The 22961-nt window shown below is 37.9% G+C and overlaps 1 pseudogene; it reads left to right on the top strand.

Annotated features, from left to right (window-relative positions):
- Window positions 1-558: 558 nt before the first annotated feature.
- On the top strand, window positions 559-778 carry LOC118758067 (U2 spliceosomal RNA; annotated as a pseudogene).
- The last annotated feature ends 22183 nt before the right edge of the window (window positions 779-22961 follow it).

Below are 22961 nucleotides of genomic sequence, written 5' to 3'. Positions count from 1 at the left end.
GCACCACAGCACAGAAAGCTAAGACTCCGCCAGTGGTACCATCAAGCCATATGGGTGCCACTTTGTGTCCCAGCTGCTCCACTTTATTGTCAGCTCCTTGCTTATGTTCTGGGAAAGCAGTAAAGGATGCTCGAAGGCTTTGTCTGATACATCACATGGAAGACTCCTAGGAAGCCCCTGGCTCTTGTCTTCATGTCGGGCTAGCCCCAGCTATCATGGCCAACTGGGGAGTCAATCAGTAGATAGAATCTCTCTCTCCATCTCTCCTTCTCTTCATAGCCCTGCCTTTCAAATAAAAACCAACAACAATAATAATTAATCTTTTAAAAATATAGAAGGGCCCACGTGATAGTCTAGTAGTTAAATCCTCACCTTGCATGCACTGGGATCCATATGTGTATCGGTTCAAGACCTGGCTGCTCGACTTTCCTTCCAACTCCCTGCTTGTAGGCTGGGATATATATGTGTATTAAGCATGTTTGCTATACATGAACCAATGTTGGTAAATGGACAGCAGATAAAGGATAAAAAAGATGAAAGAATAATAGAATATGGTCAATCGCTTCTCGGCCTTTTGGCTAAGATCAAGAGTAGTAACTGTTCTTATCACTAGAATATGGTCAATAGCAGAAAAGAGATTTGGATAAATACACGAGTCCTTTTGTTATACTGCACACTGCTCAATAAAATGGTGATTTATGGTTAGCTGATTGAAGAAAGCTCCCAATTTGGAAATAAGAGAATACCATTTATTTACTTTTACTTTTTCAAAGGACTTATTTATTTCAAGCTAGAGATAGCTAAAGAGAAGGAAGATGGGTCTACTGTGCACTGGTTGACCCAACAATGCCTGCTGTGTCTGGGATTAGGGCATGTTGAAGCCAGGAGCCCAGAACACCATCTCCATCTCGCAGGTGAATGCAGAGGCTTACGCACTTGGGCTTTTTCCATTGCTTTCCCAGACACATCAGCAGGGGCTTTTTCAGATTAACAGAAAGCTGGATCAGGATTCAAGTAGCTAGGACCCCAGTTGCAGTTAATATTGGGATGCTAGTATCACAGGTATTGGCTTAACCTGTGGCCCCACAATGCTGGCCTCCACTCTTATTTTTTTTTTAATTCAACAAAATTAAAACCTATATGTATGTATGAAGTTCTGTGTAATGCTTTATTGTATGCATATATTTTGTCATATCCAATCATGAAAACATCCAAACTCCTACATTCTATTTTTGATAGATGAATATACAGTGCATTTACATTATCTATATAGTCACCCTACTTTGTGAAAGAACCCCAAGTTGTCCTCTTCCTCCTGAGCTATACTCTACTGCTCATAAATCAAGCTTTCCGCATTCACCTCCCTACTTTAATTAGTGGCTTTAAAAAAAACTACCATAATATTTCTTTGAAATTGAAACACAATTTGTATACACACCCAGCAATTTACATTAAAATTATCTGAAATGAATGGAGTGGCAAGAGAAAACAATGCTTGTGGTAAGATATCATACGCCTCATAATGAAAACCAAGTCAATAAAAATATATCTTGCATGAAGATTTGATCAATGTCACAACTAAAATTGTAGAGAGGCGTAGTGTCTTGCTTCAGCAACTGAAACTGTGTTTACTGATCAGTGTGTTGCTGTTTAAAATGATAGTAACAATCTGTGAAGTGGTTAGTGAAGCAGAGCATTGTATTTGTAGTAAAAACACTATGTTCACCTGCCTCATACAACCACAGCGGTGATGTAGTCATTCCTTTCTCAGAATTTTCCGTGTAAACGGATGTTCCCCAACCCCAGTAGTACATATGTCCTATTAAGCAAGAGACCTCAAAGCATTGTTTCTAATAACTCTGCACAGTGTCTAAGTACAAAATACACACCTACCTATTTCATAAAGATTGAGTCTATAAATATTCATATTTTAAGTATTTGCTTCATGTTACTTCATTGATGTGAACTGAATTCTTAGCTGAATATGATACAAAACAGTTTCATTATTGCCCCAAATGAGAACCAAGTCAAAAATGTTCTGTATTCCTATAAGGTATAAATCAAAACCCCAAAGTTCCCCATCAGAAGCAGTGTATTTTGTATATGGTTGCCAAATACGTGCCCAGTCTATGGGATCTTTAAACCACTCTCCAAGTTTCACTGCCATTTATAAAGGGAAAAAAACAAGTATGTGTGGTTTCTGTGAATATATTTGAAAATACAGTATTGCTTGAGGGAGAGCATTTTTATTTGTTGACATTTATTTTTCTTTTTTGCCATTTTGTATTTATAAGTTATCTTCTCTTATTTTTATTGTCTCACTAATATTTTCCCTTTGCAAGTCTTTTAGAGTTGCTTAAAAATACTCACACTTTTTAGAAAGGAACTATTTTATATACCTTTGTAACTAAATTGGTCTAGGCTCTCCCTTCTAGCACATCAATTTTTTTTTTTTTTGACAGATTGGAGACCTTGAACTGCTACATAACATGGGCATTCAAAGAAATCCTAGTAAATATCAGGAGCAGTTATGCTTAGAGCTTTTCAATTAACAGAAATATATGTAGCCATTTTCTTTTAATTCAAGCAGAAACTGATTTTTTTCTGTCTGCATGAATCTGATCATTTGCACTGCTCCATATCTGTTCCTTCTAAGACAGCATGCATATTGCTATACTCTAAACACTTGACAACATATCCTCTGGGATATGCATGAAGGTGAAAATATCTTATAGACTATTCCTTTTTCCAACATACTTATAATTGTAGGAACTCCTTCATCATTACATAAATATCCTATATGAAAAAGCTTTTGTTGATGTTATAGATCAGTTTTGAATTATGCTGCAGTTACAGGATTTACAAGGTTGTGGATTTTTAGCTAACCTGTCTTCCTTAGAATCATCTTTCTCCGTGCATACTAAGCGCATTATTTAGATTTTCACCCTACCAGAACATGTTTTATCTCTTAGAATCCTTTCTAGAGAAGTGTGCAGTAAACCTCTATATTCAATGGTAATGATAAATCTTATACCAATTTCTTTAATGATTTAAACTTCTTTGGTTTTAATGTAATGATGGTAATAAGTTCCACACACCAAGGAAATGAGAATGCATTTGATTCTCTAACTAGAAAAATCTCTTTCCATTTCCTCTTGGGAAGGCATTTTCCATGGAATTACACATCTCTTAGACAACTTTTTCTCACTATGCTGCTGTTTAAAATTCCCATCTGGCTTAGAGTTCCTCTGCATCTAGAAGATAAATAATTCAAAGTCCTCAAGCACTGTAGATTGACTGCAACCAGCAACCACACCCTCTTTCACACTAATTTTGTTGCTAGTTTGCCTTTCCTTAGTCAATCAGCTTTCATCAAGTTGGCAAAATATGCTTGACTAGATGAATGAATCAACTCACGAGTAGATAAATCTTTGGTTACTTCAAGTCAGATGCTTCCGTGCTCCTAAAGAGGTCTGTACTGACAATGTTCTTGGAGCTAGCTCCTCCTCTCTTCCCATCTAGTGGAACACTGCTTGTTTTCGTGGCACAGCTCCAAGGTCACTTCATCGAATGCCTTTATTGATGCAATCTCTCAAAAGCAGTAACCTCAGCTGCTTATTCTTTAGAATTTTGTGGTTTTGGGCCAGCAGGCCCCCACAACCACCAAGGGGATGAAGCTATGGTGCTCCTCAGCAGGCACCATGAAAGGCAGTCTGGTCGAGCATGTCCATTTATTGTAAAGCAAGCACAATCTTACTTTTTTTTTGAATTCTTAATCTTTTTAAAAGTATTATTTTAGATGATGTTTACATAGTAGATGAGGGTGAAAAGTATCATTGTTTCCAAACTTTTAATTTCTTTTTTCCCCTTTCTGGGGGTAGAAGAAAGATAGGGGGATAGGCCATACCCAGCCTCCCAACCATCCCAGTAGCTGAAGATGGGCAAAGACCACCTGATATCAACCCAGGGTCACAGTAGTGCATGACTAGAAGGTTCCATCCAGGTAGATACAATAGTTCCAAAATGCTGTCGATCTTGCTGATCTATGGATGAGAAGCTACTTCCAATGTCCATTGGCTGACCCAGTCAACTTTATAGCCTCCATTTGCCCAGATATTTGCTGTCATTGTTTGACTGGGATAGTTGTCCATATGTTCTGTTCCCCATTCTCCGCTGTGGTACCAGATGTCTTCTGTGGGCCCCAGTGGGCTGCCGTGTCCTCTGTGTGCATCATGGTCTGCTGTCCAGCACTCCATCCTTTACACTGAGGAGGCCCAATTCTCCTAGGTGGTCTCATGGACTTAATCCACGTAAGCTGGGCCAAGCCAGGCTGCCCATCATTGGGGCTCACGGACATGACACCCTCCACGTAAGTGATCTAAAAATCCTGGGCTATATGAACCTGAGCCCACCCAACCTGCACCCCATGTGGCTCAAAGACTTGACCCTCACCACACAGGTGGGCCCAAGGCCCTGAGCCATGTGACCTGGGACCTGCTGGACCTCATGGACCTGGCACTCAGCGCCCCCAGACTGGCATGGCTCATCTCTGTTCAACACCGCCCAGTGGGTGCTTCAACCTAGTTCAATCCAACCTGCACCCAGTTCCAGCTTATGCTGGTTGGAGCTGCAGCCTTACCTAGCCATGGCCGTCAGCCCCCACTCCCAGCTCAAATGGGAACTGCTGGTGTTGTAGCCCAACTCAGCCCTTCCTGTATCCCATCCTGGTTCTCAGATCTGCCAGTGGATGTTATGAACTGGCCAGGCCTGTCCCACTCCCTGATCTGACCCACATATATGCCAGCAGGTACTGTAACCTAGTCTGGTTTTGGCTCTTCCTTGCCTTGGTTCTTGCACTTACCTGCAGGAACTGCAACCTGACAAAAGAGCTCACCAAGCTCCTCTATCTGGTCTCCTCCCAGTGGCAGATCTTGAGCACACTGACTGGTCCTTGACTCAGAATGACTTTGTCCACCTGTTGTCCTGGCAAGAACAGTGGCCTTGCACAATCGGCCCATACCCTTTCCAGTTCTTACTGATGGGTATTGCAGCCCAGCCACACCTGGTATGGCAAGCAAAATCTTTAATGACCTAAGAAAAGGGAAAGACAGAAGGACCTCTCCCAACAATCCCCCTACCCAGCAATGGCACTGCAACTGACTAGAAGGCAGCTTTGTCTCTCTGGACCCTCCAATCATGCTACAGGACTCGTACACCACATCTGGTTGGCAGGTGTCTTGTGGTTCACTTACACCATGTGGCTGGCAGCTAACAAGGGCTGCACCAACTTTTCAGAGTTGCCTACTAAGGAAATCTCAGCACAGTTCGTCCAAAGACAGTAGAGAAGCTGGGGTGTAACCTACCACTCTCGCCTGGGAGGCCAGTGATCAGGTCAGGTTGAGATCTCCTTGAGCCAAGATCATTGTCAGGGGTTTCTCCAGGGACATGGTGTACCATGTCCTTCTGACCTCCCACATAAGTTACACAGGCAGAGAACCAGGGGGTGATCTCCTACAGTAGAATTCTGCATTTCTCTCTCTCTCTCTCTCTCTCTCTCTCTCTCTCTCTCTCTCTCTCTCTCTATTTATTTATTTATTTTTTGCATTTTTCTGACGAGGTAATAATATTACTACAATAGACTTGGCAAACATGATCAAGTACTTATGAATTTCCACATATAATTCGGTGCTCATTATCTAGATTTAAAGATGAGGAAACTAAAGAGGAAGATTAGTAAGGAGTAGAACTTGGATACTAGTCCCGGGAATTGAATATCAAAGTCGACTCAACTAGCATTAAGTTAAATATAAAAATATCTGTGTTGTGTTATTTTTCTACATGTTAAAGTGTGTGTGTGTGTGTGTGTGTGTGTGTGTGTGTAACGAGTTTTGGGTATAAACATTGTGGTGCTGCATGTTAAGCTTCTTCCTGGGACTCAGATGGTGAATGCAGATGATAGTTGAAGTTTTGAGCTGCAGTCACCCAGGTGCAGTTCTGGAAGAACCTTGAAAAATGACCGTGACAGTCTGAAATAAATCACTCTCTATTGGAATTATTATTTTTCCATGTACTTTAAAGATTTTATTTATTTTACTGGAAAGGCAGATGTACAGAGAGGAGGAGAGATAGAGAGGAAGATCTTCCCTCCAATCATTCACTCCCCAAGTGGCAGCAATGGCCAGTGCTGCTCTGATCCGAAGCCAGGAGTCAGGAACTTCTTCCGGGTCTCCCATGCATGTGAAGGGTCCCTAGGCTTTGGGCCATCCTCTCCTGATTTCCCAGGCCACAAGCCAGGAGCTTGATGGAAATGGAGCAGCTGGGCCATGAACTGGTGCCCTTATGGTTCGGGACACTTGCAAGTTGAAGACTTAACCACTAGGCTATCATGTCAAACCTGGACTTGCACTTAGTAGAACGCACTCAATAATGTAATATTTAGTGAATAATTACTAGTTGTTTACTAACTTAACCTGTAGTATCAGAAGGAGGGACTTGAACAGAATAAAGACCCAAAACATGGTTGAGGTGGAGTCTTTCAAGCACAGCTGTGGAGGGAAATAGATCAGCACCTCACAGAGGGTGGGACACAAAACACAAAGGCCAAGAATTATAAACCTGCCTAGTTTGTTAAAAATAAAAAACTATAAGGGTGTGATTGGTAACTTCTTTCCATTCTCATGATAAGCTTATTCTCGGAAGAACAGGATCATTGCTTCCTTATTATTCCCTTGATAAAACTGGACACTCAGGAATGAAATTCATATTCCAATAGGAGCTCCACCTAACTACCCTTCAATTGCTATTCTTATGATAAAACTTGAAACTCAGGAATGGAATTGATATGCTGCTTTATTTAATGCAGCTTTAGAGGAAAAGCAAGATGGTATACAATTTCAAAGGGACCTCCTCTTTCATTTAGAGCCTTACTCTACCATCCTGTTAATCCATTTAACTGCCTGCACTTTCATACCTAGGAGCATGCTGTAAGAGATTGAGCATTGGATGGGAATCCAGTATCTGAGTCAAGCAAGGAGAACAGCCTCTGACAATCCTATGAGAAAATCATTAAGTTGTGTTCATTCTGGGATAATTCCATGGTACTTAAAGCGTTTCTGTATACAGTCGAGAAAAGTCTTTCCTGGGCTACTGAATAATCATCTATTCTTGGTATTTGAAATAGATATATGCTGCTGTTGCTACTGATGAAAAAAATCCATTTTTAACCATCATTGATGCTAACATTGTGACCTTATAACTGGAATTTTACCTCTCATTTTACCTTTAGGCAGAAGATCTAATTCAGTGGTTGATGGAATTTCAAAGGAACAATTACATGAAGATATTCTTAACTTCCCAGTAGACATTTTACTCATCAAGAAGAGAGTCTGATGGACTGATGAAAATTAAATAGAGAAAGACTCCAATTTCACTGTAATTTAATGCCAGACACTAATATGAAAAAATAAGCATGAGAGTGTTTGAATGTTTTCTTTTCCTAACTCCCACTATTTCTCAGGATTTAATCCAATAGTTGCTACTATGGACTTCATGATGTGATTCATCTCCAGTCCTTCTAACGGAATGAAAAATTCAAGAGAAACAGTAAATTGCTGCCTTGAAAATCATTTAATTTACAGGATAATTCATGTCAAGCCCTTGTTTTCCAACATTAACAAATAAGGTATTGTAAGAGGAGAAGATATACATAACTGGTCTACACTCACAGACGAAACACCATGGTACAATTAGGGGATAAAACTCAATTAGCCTTTCTTCACATAGTTAGATCTTCAACGATACATTAGTCATTCAGTAACATGTTATTTAACTTCATGGTGTTGCTAATTTTTTTTCTTACTGTTGTTGCTTTTGTATTGTGGCATTTCATTTAATGGATGTACAGTAACTGTATCATGGAGACTATCACATTCAGATGTGAGGATACAATGTAGTATGCATCCGTACTTCCAGACAAAGATGGACTCTCAATGAAACTGTTTGTTATATGTTGACGATAGGATGCTGGACTCTCTGTCAATGTCCATGCCCACAATAATGGACATATGATTGTTTATAAAGGTCTATACTATAGTAGTGATATAGAGGAACTCAGTGAGGGGGGAGGATTGTGGAGGGGATAAAGGAAGTCCCACAATCTATGGAACTGTATCATAAAATGATAAAATAAAAAGAAGTAAAATTAAAAAGAAAGAAAGAAAGCTTATGAGCTTCCAATCTGTTGTTTATAGTGCTGGCCTGAGACCACACATGATGCCAAAGAAACAAGCAGAACTGATTGTGAAAGTCAAAAGGAAAAAATGCACAGAAAGGTGAGAAAACAATAGTAGCACAGTTGGTCAAACTTACCACAAAACCATATCAGCGTACCAAAATCCATCTGATATCACTCAGATGGATTAATATGGTCAAGATTTCATTTTTTTAATTTTCTAGATTTCTAGTGAAATAGTGGAAAACAAGCATGGTGATCTCTCTTCAAATGGCACTAAAAGCATCATGAAAGTTCTATACCAATGACTTCATCTAAATTGTGTCCTATCTTGGATCGTACCACCACTTTGAGGGTCAGAACCTCAGTATATGATTTTTGGGGGGGTTTTGATGAGTACCATGGTTCAGTCCATTGCAAGAATGCAGTGTCTCATTTGGATGAATGCATATATAGGTGAGAAACAAAATGAAATTTTAGGGGATGTTCTTCTTTCCCAGAAACTGAATAATGAGCTACATGGATGCCAAAACCACTGGTTTCAAAATACCAGAAGTAATAATTGTATCAGTTACCGCTATATCCTGTTCTAAGAGTCTTTAATTCAGTGCTAATGACCCCAACACAGAAGTCAACCAACTATGGATTGTGGACAAATCTGGCACACCAGACTTTAATGAAGTTTATTTGAACTCAGCCATGCCCAACTGGTTCATTATTCTCTGTGGCTTCTTTTATGTAGTCGCAAGGTTGAATAATGCAACTGAGACCTTGTGGCCAACAAAGCCAAAAATACAATGTCTATAAATACAATGTACAGGTGTATGAACCTTGTGAAGTGGCATCCATAAGCATGCATGGCAATTTATTAGGAAGTGAAGCCAAATTTTCCCCAAGTTCTTAAATAGATATATAATACACTGAAAGTCATCCCAGATTCTTCCATGATTCTTGAAGGAATCATGGAAAAACAATGCACTTACTGCTGGGAATATTCTGAAGTGCCCATTAAATGACAACTAGAATATGAATTAATCAAAGACATGCTTAGTTTTATGTACTTTAGTGCCATAAGAGTGATTGTTATACAGCATGTCTCCTTAGAATGCCATGTCATTTTGTAATTCTGAAGAATTCTCTGAGTACATAGATATTTTACAGTATTGATTAAAGCTGAAAAAAATCTCATTAGTAATTATAATTCTGTGAGTATGTCTAGTTGCTTTTGGATTATTACGCAACTGTGGACATTTATGTAAAAAATGTCAAGATATAAAAATCCTACCAAAAATACTATCTTTCATTCCTCTTTTTTTTTAAGGCTTGGGGGAAAATTCTTTTTTATTTGATTCAACAAAAATAAAACAAGCTGCAAAGGAATGATTTTAAAGTCCAGAGAGACACCCACTTTGTTTTATGGCTGTGTTAGCTGATGCAGCATCTCCTTGGTACCCTGTCTAGCTTTCTCTGTGGACCACAGTGATGCATTCTGAAGGCTGTGAGTGAGCAAGGGAGTTTTTAAACACTTCCCTGCTGGTTCTCCACATGCTCATCGCTGTCAGGGCTATGGCCTATGACATCAACAATTTAAGATGCAGAAGAGGAAAAAAAAAACCCAACAGCGAACAAACAAGCAAAAAACCTCATCTCCCCACCCATCCACTACAATTATTTTAAATAATTCCCAACTAAAACTCTTTCCTGCACTCCATTATTCCTCTTTTATGTCTAAATACCATAAAACTTTGTTTGATTTTTGACAGTTCACTTTTCTATCAATGCAATATTAATTTGGCTACTTTCTCCTTTAACAAGCAATTTAAACGACTGAAATGAAAGCTACCACTACTGTCTCTTAGAAAATGCATTCTACATCCTATTTCAAAATTAGCATTACTTGGCCATGTTCTATAAAGGCATGTAGTGTGACAATGTTCAACTCAAGAATAGGAGGTAAAGCAAGGTCAGATTTACCTTTTCTGAATTACATAAGCCTTATTTATTTTAGGCTGGATTGTGGAAGGCATTAATAGGTCAGAGAGATTTTGCCTTTGCTTGCTAAGCATCTAAAGATCATTTCCCATAAAACTGACGTTAAAATCTTTCATTTGTGTAGTTTGGTTGCCCAAATTTTCTTTTTATGCAACAATCTCTTAACATCATGTGCTTAAATAATGTATAAACATTTTTAAGTTATTTCACTTCTGTGAATTCACAGCCACCATGAGGTGAAAATTATGTTCCTTTTTATAGAAAGAAACAAAGTCAGCAGAAGTTATGTCTGTGATCGAAATACAATTTGATGATAGAAAATTTCCAGTTCCATGTTCTCAATTACAATTGTTAAAAATCCTTTTGTTTCAATATACAAAAAGGAAAGAATAAATAAATATATACATTGACCATCATTAAGAAACAAAAAACACATTATTGATTACTAATTGAGCTAATACACAAAGAAAAAGTTGGAATTACTAAGACAATACAATATAAAGTTTTCTAATTAACATTAAGTTATTATAGTTATCAAATTAGCACAACTACTCTATAGTATTTTAGCTATTTTTATTGTATGATATATGAACAGAAGAAAATTTTAAACATTTATCACACCTTATTTTCTAGTTATAATAGTAAACTAACTTGTTCTTACATCTTCGAAGTATTACCACTGAAGACAAGAGAATTGCCAGGAAAAATATAATATGACAATAGAATTACAGTGCTGACTATTTAACTAATATCTATGTATACAGGAGTTCATTTTCCTTTGACTTAATTTTTCTTTCCACCTACATTTAATAAGTACCTGTAGCAAAAAAGAAACAAATTTGATATACATTAGGTGAATATGGTCAATAAAAAAATTAAGACTCTGAAAAGAGATGGCTTTGGAACATAGCAAGTAAACTGGCTGCCTGAGACAACAGCATCCCATTTGGGGGCCAGTTCATGTCCTGGTTGCTCCACTTCTGACCCACTTCCCTATAAATGGCTTGGGCAAAGTGGCAGAAGATGGCCTAAATACTTGGGACCCTGATACCAACAATGGCACAGATGAAGTTCCTATGTTGGAAATAAACCAGTAGAAGAAAGGTTTATCTTTTTCTGTCTCTACTGTGTGTTTAACTCTGAGTTTCAAATTTTAAAAAATAAATCTTCAAAGAAAAAAAAAACAGAATCTCTGAGGATTGCAGAACCTCAATACAACTTTTAGTAATGTTAACAATTCTGGCTTAGTCTGAATATAAATCAACAATACGAATAAGTCAGCTTTGTTGCATTTTCTCTGAGCATTTTTGTATAATTGCTGTTCTTATAAGGCAATAATCAAAAATAACTCAGCTATTTATTTTTTCTGAGTAATTGAAAGATGAGTCAACTAATTAGGCTATTTGAAACTATAATTGTAATTAAACCAATGTGTACTAGGAGGGAAATGTCAGTACTTATGGTTTTAGGGCACCTGTAAGGTTATTGTAAATGTGCAGCACAATAGAGATTAGCATTATAAAAATGTTAGAATTTTCAAAATGTAATCAATAGCATGTGGCCCACTTTTATAAAAAAAAAACATGAATAATTCACAATACTGTATAAAGAATTAGATTTTGTTGCTGATTCCATTTAAATAAATATGTTGGTAACAAATTTCACTTTCTTCTACTTAGAAGTGGTGACCTTTCACTTATAAGCTGAAAAGCAATCAATTCTGGGTATAGAACAAAATAAAAGAAAAATAAATTTAAATATTTATAGTGAACACTTATGATGCTGTATACATTATTGATTCCAAGCACATTTTACTTAGAGAAAAAAAGCATGTATAAAGTCCATTCATTCCACAAATGTTTGCTGGGAAGTTACCACCTCCCTATTCAAGCATGTTATGTATTTCCAATGAAAAATTAACAATGAAATGTCAGGATAAAATATGAACAATAAAATCATGCCCAATGATGTGTATTTAGATTTCTTATATTTAAAATATGAATTAATATGGGATGATAATTGCTAATGTAGCTATGTAATATTTCTCCCAAGGTAATAATTCTCTCAAATTTCCATCTACTGTGTCTTTATGCATTTCATTTGATATTTACTATATGTCACAAATTAGTATTTATTATAGTGATTTGGACAGATATACTCCCAGTGAAATCATAAAAATAATTTTAAAAGCAGATGGTTTATTTCTGGTTATATCTAATGTGTTTGTATACTCACATTTTTTCTATAAAAATTACTTCAGTGTCCTCCATATTTTTTCTTGTCTCAATTTATTCTGACGTATTTTAAAAGAATTCTACATAATGGGCTACAACTTGGCCCATATGTCTACGAACCAATTTCAAGGCCTTGTGTTCTTACATAGCCATGGTCACCTCTCACTATAATTTCACAATTAGCTTTTATTATCTCGGTTTCTACAGTGCTTGAGCAATATTTTGTATGTCACCAGTGTTCAATAAATATTTCTGATCACACCATTCCTTTAAAGAAAAACCCAAGATGATCCCCACTTACCTACCACCTTTCACTGATCTAAACCAGTTGCCTAGCTCCAAGCAATTCCACAGTGAACAACTCAATTGTCTAGCACCTTCTCACTTCCTTTGCTCATGCTGCTTTAATGTTCCTTGAAATGCCTGCCTTCCTACTCTTTTTGTCTGGCCAATTAAATCATGTTCCAAGTCTCAATTCAACTGCTATCCCTTTTCTACAGCATTTTCTCCTCTTTTTATTTGCAAAAAGCATTTCACATTTCTATTTTGGAATATCTAGTGGGATTAGAATTTGCATCCAGCATGCTATGAGCTCCATTGTATGCAGAAAAAGAAATTTCTTTTTCTGTCCTGAAGCAGACTCTGTACTGAATAAAACCCATTACCCAAAGCACTCATACACAGCTAACATGTACTTTGCTTCTCTATCCAATCAAGCTATCTGAAGAGCACAAGCCCCAGTTTCATACGGCTATTTAAACCCTATCTATCTCCATTCTCATTAGATGTGACTCTTGGGTAACTACATAATATTAAAGAGATTCCTCATTTGTAAATCATCTCCACTGGATAGGGTTATAGTGAAAGTTTAGGGGTACTCTAATTATAAATTCTAACTATAACATTGATAGCAATTAATCAAGTATGTAACCCATTTTAGGTCTCATTTCACCAAAAATGATGCCTGCAAAAAAAGCTCTGGAGTTCATGTCTCCTTTTTAGCATGTAAATATGGTTTAGAGAGAATATTGAGATCACACTATCTGGGACAGGTCACAGCTCTGCCTCTGAAAACTCAGATGATTTAATCACCCTGTTGCTTAAATCTATCATGAGAATTAAGAAGCTAACATGTGTAAAGCATCCAGAACATCCCTGCTTTGGAGTAAATGTGAAATGTTAATGAGCTATCATTATTCTTATAAGTTACCTTAAAATACTGTTACCTTAGTAACTATAACATGTATATTAGCACATATAACAGATGAGTTCTACAGAACAATTACTAAAAAATAAACTTACTGAAGCCAAAATGAGAAGAGAGCTCCCTCAACCTGGGCAAGACCAGAGAGATCACAAAATCAAAGGCCCTTGGCATTTGAGGTTCAATGTCATCATTATGTAATATGTGTGATACTCTAATCTCTTTCCTGCATACCTTCATGTTTACTTATAATTTGGCAAGATTTATATCTTGTTTTTATTGAGGTTATTGTGCATCAGCTTTCTCTAAGTGTCATGAAATGTATTTTCAGAAGCCACACTTTCTTGTGACCCCTGACAATTATTAAGCTGCCTCTTAATATCCATGTGCCAATACCAGAGAACTCCTATACTCCCTTTTTTGGTTACTTGGATGGTAAGTGAGGTAATTTGAACCTACAGATCTAATCATGGTGATAATTTTCTTTATTTTCTGGCCTAGGACAATTTAGAAAAGTCACATGTTTGTATGATGATATTTTAATCAATAACAGACTAAACAACCACGATTTTTATGAATGACATCACCTAGTAATGCTATTGCCATCTTAGTTCATGTGAATAAATTCTGTGATGACACAAAATGACAAATTCATTACATGATGCATGACTTCATAGTGTTAGGGGCTTTGACAAAACAAAAGAAACAGAATCCTATCTAAAGAAAAACAATAAATGTCAATTACATCTATATGTGGAACAGAACAACCTGGAATGGAAAGAGTATCCCCAATCACATGATCCATATGGTAAGGACCTTCTCATTCTCACCAGCCTTCATGCAGGATGTACCAACTCTCCCAGCTCTGACAAAACTGGTCACTGCTCAACAGATATTAATGCCGAACTGAGCTGCAAGAACCTCTGAATGCACAGTGTGATGGAAGCAATGCCAAGAAAAGGCACTGAGGAACTGAGCAGTGATGGTGCTGCTACTGATCACTGGTGCTGGTTAAGAATATTCCTTGAAGACATCGGAATTTGATCACTTGCCAGTTGTTTGCATCATTCTGGCAAAGGGCACACATAAATGCGGAATTTAATGTTTTAAAGATTCTGTTAAAGTTGGTCACAGCCACATTTTCTCTCTCTGAAAATCCATGTGAATAATATTCCACAATTGGAGAACAATGAATCAAAACAGGAATGTTCCAGCCAGAGTTAAGCAATGCCACACGAAGGAGGAAATTGCCTGAAGATTTTTCATTTATAAAAAGTAATAATTCCAAACCAAATCTTTTAACATCACTGTGGGAATTTTATATGGTATTTTATGATATATCATTACATTATTTCAGACAAGCCTTGAATAAATGTTTATTATAAAGAGAAATTTTTTAGTTTGACTCTCAATAGAGACAGAACAATTAAAAAACATAATATGATAATAATATGAATAGAAGGCAAATCGGTAAAAATTGTGCTACATCTGAAACAGCATGGCAAGTAATGTATTCTGCTAGAAGCATTTCACAGTAAAACAATGGAAGTCTAACACAATTCCCCATGAACATTTATTTGTTACAGTAATGATCTTCAATTAGGAAAACAACAATAAAAATCCTCATGTTCTTATTAGTGGTTCATGTGGACAGCTCTCCCAGTGTGAATGGTCATGATGGTGTTAAAATTACAACTGTTCCTAGGGACAGTGTAGATACATTTTATTTTTTAAAACACCAGAGTCAAAAGAATGTAAGAAAGGAATTGCGCTAATTCTATCAGCCTGTTTCCAGGGAATCTCATAACAAGGAACTAACATCAGTGCCAAAAGTGGTTGCTGGTTGAGTAGTGATTTTGGCTGCCAATCCTGGGCAGTTGCAACCATCTGTTCCCAAAAATTGTTTTTTAGAAAGAAATATAAAACAATTAGCAAGTTGAAATTCTACAGAGTAAGCCAACAAAATGCAATTCAGTGGGATTTGGTGCAAAACAAGGTTCCTTTTAGACAAAAGAGAGAATTGAATGGAATTTGTCAAAAGCTGTCGGAGGTCAAAACAAACACTAATGAATCAGTGGTGGAAAAATTTGAAAGAGAGGTGGTGTCCTTTAACAAGAAAGAGTATGTGGGAGGTGAAAAGAGGATGACACTAAAAAGTAAAACACAGAGGGCAATGCAAAGGACAAGGTGAACACAGTTTCTACAGTATTCATATTGTGCTCCTCAGAACACTGCAAGAAAAGTCTCTATCAGCAGGAATGATAATGTCACTCATGACTCACATGTTATACTAAATAGGAAGACAGAATCATTGAACACAAGGTACTAAATTACAGCTACATTACAAGCAAATTATTACCCTTAATTCAATGTGAGGCTCAGAAACAGAGCACATATGGAGACAGGTGGTATAGATGGGCACAACCTAACAATGGTTCAAGAATGTAATGATTTTTCAACTTTATTAACAGTGCAAAATCATAATTTTGTAATAGCTGTACCTGAAGTTGTGAACTCTGATATTTTCCTGGGATGAGAATGGATATAGAGACTCTACCTCAGAAATCCAGGCAGCTCCCAGACAGCCGCACCATCAAAAGGTTAAACAGCGAACACTCTGCAGCAAACCGCGTTGGTTTTTTTTGGTTTTTTTTTTTGTCTTTAATAATTTTATTGTTTTCTAATTGTGTTACTTTAATTTCCCATAGCACCTTGGCAATGCTGAAAACAAATACAGATACAAGGAAGTACTCAGTTTAACATTTTATGCATGAGCATGTCACACCATTTGGAGTGGGAGGGCGTTTTGACAACGGGAACAAAACTAAGCAACGGACAACAGAGAAGCCAGATAAATTCTGATCTCCCACCACCACCCCCATTTAAGAGATCATTCAAGGGACACCCTTTAAACAGGTGTTCTATGCTGCAAAACTGAAGGCGGAACCATTTACCACACAGCCACTGACATCCGAATTACACTTGTAGAACCTCTCTAAAAAGTTTGCAGCTTTAAAAAATAAACTTCAAGTTATTTCATCATGTGACTTCTCATAGAGAATTTTTCAACTTCAAAATGTCAGAAAACAGTTTAAAAGAGTTAAAAAAAAAGATTAAAAGAAAAGCAGATGGGAGAGAGAGGCACAGAACCCACAAGACACACTCAAGTGGTGATCAAACTCCAAAACACCAAGAACCAAAGTATTTGTGTTGAATACACTGTAGAATGAACATTTAGGCTCTGAGTTTCACAGATACTACATGTGAAAGTGGTATCACTATAACTTCCCTGGAATCAGTTCAAGTTCATACGTTGTAGTTGGAAGAGTTCTTACCATGAAAAATCTAATCCTAAAAAGCAAAGAAAGCAAATGCCACCAAACAACAAAACCAGAAAAGTGAATAGTCAGTTTAGTGAAATTTGTATGACTTGTAGGCAGTTATGGGAGAACCTGCTCTTGAAAGAGCTTGTTACATTTCCACCTAGTCAGGCGTTTATACCCACCCTCCCTATGCTCAGCCCACGCTTTTTAGTCTGTGGCAAGGACCTTGGCTTCCAGCTTCTCCGATGCTTCCTTCCTCTCTGTGGCAAACGGCATGAGGACCATGAACTTATTTTTCATCATCCCGTCTCAGGTACCATTCACTCCCAGGAAAGACCCTTCTTTCCCTGCACTGCTGAACTGCAGCCCAAGCTCTCTCACTCTCCGTGCCCATCAGTGTTTCTCTTCCTGCCTAGCTGATCCGAGTAAGTCAGTCTTCTCCTTTTATGTCTTTCTGTTCTCAGGTGAATTCCAGCCAAAAGTTTTATCAGATCTCTCTTGCATGAACACCAGACTTAATTTTCAACCTATGATTGAAAGAAAGCCTAGGGCACTCTCTGGTCTCTCCAAGGGGCTCAGCTTCAGCGGCTACCCTTTCCCATTGCTCTGGGAACAGCAGAGAAACCTTCTGTAGGATTAAAGGGGATGATAACACAGCCTGGTCATCCTGGACACCTGCTCTGAATGTTGGGACTCTTAACCTTGTCATGGAGAAAATTCTGGTTCTGAAGCCTCCTCTCTGGTGGTTGCCCAGAGCAAGCTAAATTCCCAAGCCTAGCCTTACTCTGCCTTACTCTGCCTTACCCATGGTTCTCAACATTTGTCACATTTTCCCAACTTGCCCCTTGCCTGCCTCCTATGAGTCTAAAGGCAGAGATAAACCAGAACAATTTTCTTCTTTACTATACCTTAGTTTTGATATCCAAGTTCTCAGGCACCTCGACAATTTTATACAGAAAGTAAATGGTTATAGATCCCTTGGGTTCTGTCCTGGTTCCAATTCCAATTTCAGCTTCCTGCACATACTCAGAAGCAGCAAGTGACAGCTGAAGAACTTGGGGAGCTGTCCCCCACCTGAGAAACCCAAGTGGAATTTTTAACTGTAGGCTTTGGCTCTTGTGGCATTACAAGAGTGAGCCAGTGGATCAGAGTTCTCTATCTGTATTCTACAAGCAAACTAAGTAAATAAAAATTATAAAATGTATCCCTGGATTATATACTCTCTTTGAGTTAAATTTAATCAGTATTAATGACTCTCAGTTCCAATAACATTTTCTGGAACTATGAGTTTCAGAATCTCCATCAATGCAGAAATCTGTACAGGAATTATTTCTGAGAAGGATAAGGTCTGAATCAGGAACTCTGTTCCCCACATCCCTGCCAATAAAGTATCAAGTGTGGTAGGTTAGAACCTCACCATAGAGTTTCTATGTAAGGGGGACCCAATTTGGCCTACAACATCACTTAGAAAAAAAGATACGGCTGGGGGTTAAAACCCCTGCTTTGTATCCCTGACACATTATTTTCATGTCTAATTACATAATGTGATTGTACTATGTTAGATTCACAGAATTAAGCTAATTTCCAGAACTGTTTGTAATGAGCTCTTGAAGTGGCAGCTGCCACGTGAGGTTTGTGGCTTAGCTCATGAGCCGAGAAGGCCTGCTGATAAATGTGAAGCAAACCAAGGCCAGAGGAAGCAGGGTAGCTTCCTTTCCAGTCCCAGCTCACGTCAGCTTTGGAATCCAGTACACTGAGGTCATGTAATTACCTGAGAAGCAGGCTTGAGATACTGTAAGACTTCTGATGCAACTGCTTTTAGGCTCCACGTGGCTTTGCTACCTGCCTGGAGCATTCCTAATCTATATAATGTGACTCTTAAATATTAAAACTGCTTAGTATCTTTGTTGATTTTATTGATATTAACTTAGAGGCCAGGTGAAATGCAAGGGTGAACATCAAGTAGTCACAGTTTCAATAAACAGGGATTAAGTATATGTCCACAAAACACAAAGGGGCTGTCTTCAGAACTGGCAGAGGAAATGGCACCAACAAATCAGTAGGCACAGAGCGAGAGCTGTGACAGTTTCTACGCAGAGAAATTACAAATGTGGGGTTCAGATCAGTGATCAAGCAGTAAAACAGGGGCTTGAGACCATTGAAGGCTTCCCAAGGCAGGCTACACAGGCTCCTATTTAGTAATCATGAAGAAGCAATTCAATCAAAAGATTTTAAGATGAACAATTTGATGATAAACTGTGTATTTTTGAAAATAAGTTTCAGTGACTGTATGTGGGAGATTGCCCCTGGTTCTCTGCTTGCTTAGCCTATCTGGGAGGTCATAGGCACAGGGCAGGCCATGTCCCCAAGGGAACCTCCCGGCAGTGGTTTCTTCTGATCAAGGCCTCAACCTGGCCTGTTCACTGGGCTTGCAGCAAGAGCAGTGGGCTGCACCCCAGTCTCTCTTCTCTATCCTGGAACATCCTGGATAAGCAAGCCTGAGAAGTCACATGCAACCCACATCCGATTTGCCAGCCACATGTGGTCATATGACCTGAGGCATAGTTTCCAGCTTATGTGCTAGCTAATGTGCTATACATACTCAGGCCTCCCTGCATGTGCCCTGAGTCACATCTGACAGTCACGTGTGATGTAAGTGACCTATGCATTGTTTGGAGGGTCTAGAGAGATAGGCATGCCTTACAGCCAGTTACAGAGTCTTCGTTGGGTGGGAGGGCAGTTGGGGACTACCCTTCTGCCTTCCCCTTTTCTAGTCTAAGTTGCATTTGCTCTGCAATAAATGAACATGCTTGATCAGACTATTGCCAGTAGTTCTTGCTGCCGGAGAGCACCATGACCTCACCCCCTCGGTGGTCTCAGGGCCTGTTAGCAGGCAAACCCCTGAGAATCAGATGACAGACTATATTTTCACTTCCTTCTTTTTTTATCACCCAGAAGAGATATTTTCAAACATCAATAAACAAAGGTACGGTAAACCAAACATTTGCTTTGTTGTGCCTGAGGGAAACGTGGTGCTTACAAATGATTTACTGCACAAAACCAGGGAGTATACACGAAACATTCATTGCATAGCCATGCTTCTCATGGCAAAACACTTGAACCTCATTAGGCCATGGGTCTGGCATGCCTGTGCAAACATGTCTTGAAATGTGTGTAAAAATGCTTACTAAAGCAGTTCTGTATTTGGAATGATTGTGTTTATCAGGAGCAAAGTGTATAAATATTTGTGATATGTTCATATCTTACCTCAGAGATAAGAACTGGACAAGAAGCTCAAAAACATTGTTCGAAGATTAGGCTGCATCCTAAATGTTAACAGCCTTTCTGTAAAATTGTGAGCCAATGAGACAAATTACGAGTGGATACATGGAGTTTCTGAATATGTGCATGCATATTCTCATTGGATAGTCACCAAATTCTTCATGATAATTGACTCAGAGCAGGAAGGTAGACACATGAACTAGGAGGATATGTGGGAAAAAAAGGCTTATGTTTTATTTTCAAATCTTACCAAAAATAATAAAATACAAATATAGCTATGCTTGAAGGTGAAGAAACATGTTACATTCTTCTAAAATCTATGTATTTTTCTTTTTAAAAAATTTTCTCAACTTTTTTTAACTTAGAAAAAGTTATAAAGAGGCAGACAGGGAGATATTCTATTTGCTGGTTCATACCACAGATGACCACACTGGATGGATCCAGCCAGGATCTAGAAACTTCATCAGGGTCTTCAACATGCATGCGAGTGCCCAAGAATGGGGCCATGTTCTGTTGCTTTTGTTGGGTAATTAGCAGAGAGCTGGATAAAAAGTGGAGCTGGCAGAACAAAGACTGGTACCTGTATGGGATGCCAGCATCATAGCCAGCAACTTGGCCTGCTATGTAATCATGCCAGCCCCAAAAATAATTGTGAAGAGAAAAACGTTTCTCACCCATAATGTTTAATATTATACTTTATCTAGCATCTACACAGGCATTGGTTCATAATCTTCATGTGATTTCAAAGACAAAAGAGAAAATATCCTTAATTCTTGTTCCTTTAACTAACTCTCCAAGAGGTGAAGTGATTCACCCTAATATTTTGTTATGAAAGTTCAAGTTCAGTATTGAAGCAACTTCCTCCTTACCCTATCAGCCTCTGTTGGTGTGAAGAGAGTTGCTGCTGAACTCAGCAATAATTGAGAAAAGACAAAGAAATTTCATTGAACTCCATCTGTCTTCCCTACCTCACATTTGGTTGATTTTGTTTTGTTAATAATATTTGAAGAATGTGGACTCCTGAATTTAAGATACAGGTTCATCAATAAGTCCTTACACAGCCTTGGATTTCAGTTCTGTCATGTTATAACTGTGTAGACTTCATCGTGCAATTTGTAAATGCTTGTCTCTGCTGTTTAGTCAGCATCCTGGGCAAAATGATGATTCCTAGACAAACGTCACTGAGAATGAACAAGGCAATCCAAGAGTGCTTGCTAGGTATCCTATTAGAACTGCTACAAAGTGGAATACAACAAAAGTCCTCTGGTGTGTGTATATTTAAAGACTGGCTGGTATAGAGAAAGTCATGGTGTTAGTCCTTGGGTTTGAGTTCTCAAATAGTTCTCCACACAGAGAATCTTAAGAAGTGAATCAAGCTGCACTACAAAGTATATGCTTAAGAGAATGTGAGCTTCATTTTCTTTATATTTAAGAAAAACAAAGAAGAAAAGGTGACATGAAGGAAGAAAGCCCCGAAAACACAACACACACACACACACACACACCAGAAATTTCATTATACTGACCAATAGATCTTGAAAAATATTCAGTCTGTAGTATAGTATATGACATTGAATGCATGCGATGCACACGTAAAAACATAGAAGATGCACATTCATCTCCATGCTTAAGTGTAGGGTGCAAAAAACTGTGGCCACTGAGAACAAAACAAGCTCTGAAAGCTTTTCACTACTTTAAAGGAGATGTAAAAAGGGAATGACTATTGCTGCTCTCATCCAAAATTCCCTCTTTAGAATTAGCATAAGAAATCTAAACTTGCAAAAAAAAATCCATAACCTATTTTCAAAGAGTTATCCTTTTTAAAGAGGTTGTATACATTGTTTTTAGGATCATTGTAGAAACAGTGTCGTTTTTATCTCACTCTGATCTTCAGAAGCAGGTGACCTTGTTTGAGTTTCAACAGAAATGATCTCATGAATTTACATGGCCATGTTAGCTGTATAGTGTTGATTGCAAAGATATAAAACCAAATAATGCCATAAAACAGCCCTTCAGGCACACTGCCTTTTAAAACTATTTGCATAAAGATGGACTGCACATAGTTATATGCATGTAGTTAAACTCCCAAATACAAAAGAAAGAATAAAATGCTATGTAGGTTTCCCAGGGCTCAAAATGCATAGCCTATATAATAATTTCACACAGCAACACCAAGAGGAAGTAAAACTTAGGCATATAAAATTTGTTGGAGATTAGCATTTCATTTAGTTTTTGCATATTGCATGCAACATTAAAACAAACACTTGTCACCTAAAATATCCTTTGCATGTAAGACATGTGAAAACAAATATTGCCAACACAATGTTTTTGGGAACAGTAAGCAAAAAACAAACATCAGCAAATTATGCATCAAGGTAAAGAAAATAGACATTTTAAGCAATAAAACAATATAAGAATGCTTGCTCATTAGCAACCACCCATATCACCTTGTGGCATATTCTGATGTAACTGCCTTCTTTAGAGCCAAGCTTTTATAAATGAATTGTGATTTAAACACAAATTGATGTCTGTTTTTATGCTGTTATCTTTTTTGAAATATGTTTTAAACATAGTTTATGAATTTTTCCTTTGTTTTTTATAACAAAATCATTAATTATCTAATGTTCATTATAGATGGCCAATGCAGACCCCTGTGTGCCTCTGGTAGGGATGGAGAGGCTCAGGGTGAGGAGGAG

Source organism: Ochotona princeps, chromosome 12 (genome assembly GCF_030435755.1).
Source record: "Ochotona princeps isolate mOchPri1 chromosome 12, mOchPri1.hap1, whole genome shotgun sequence".
NCBI lineage: Eukaryota > Metazoa > Chordata > Mammalia > Lagomorpha > Ochotonidae > Ochotona > Ochotona princeps.
This window is presented reverse-complemented; position numbering and strand designations above follow the sequence as displayed.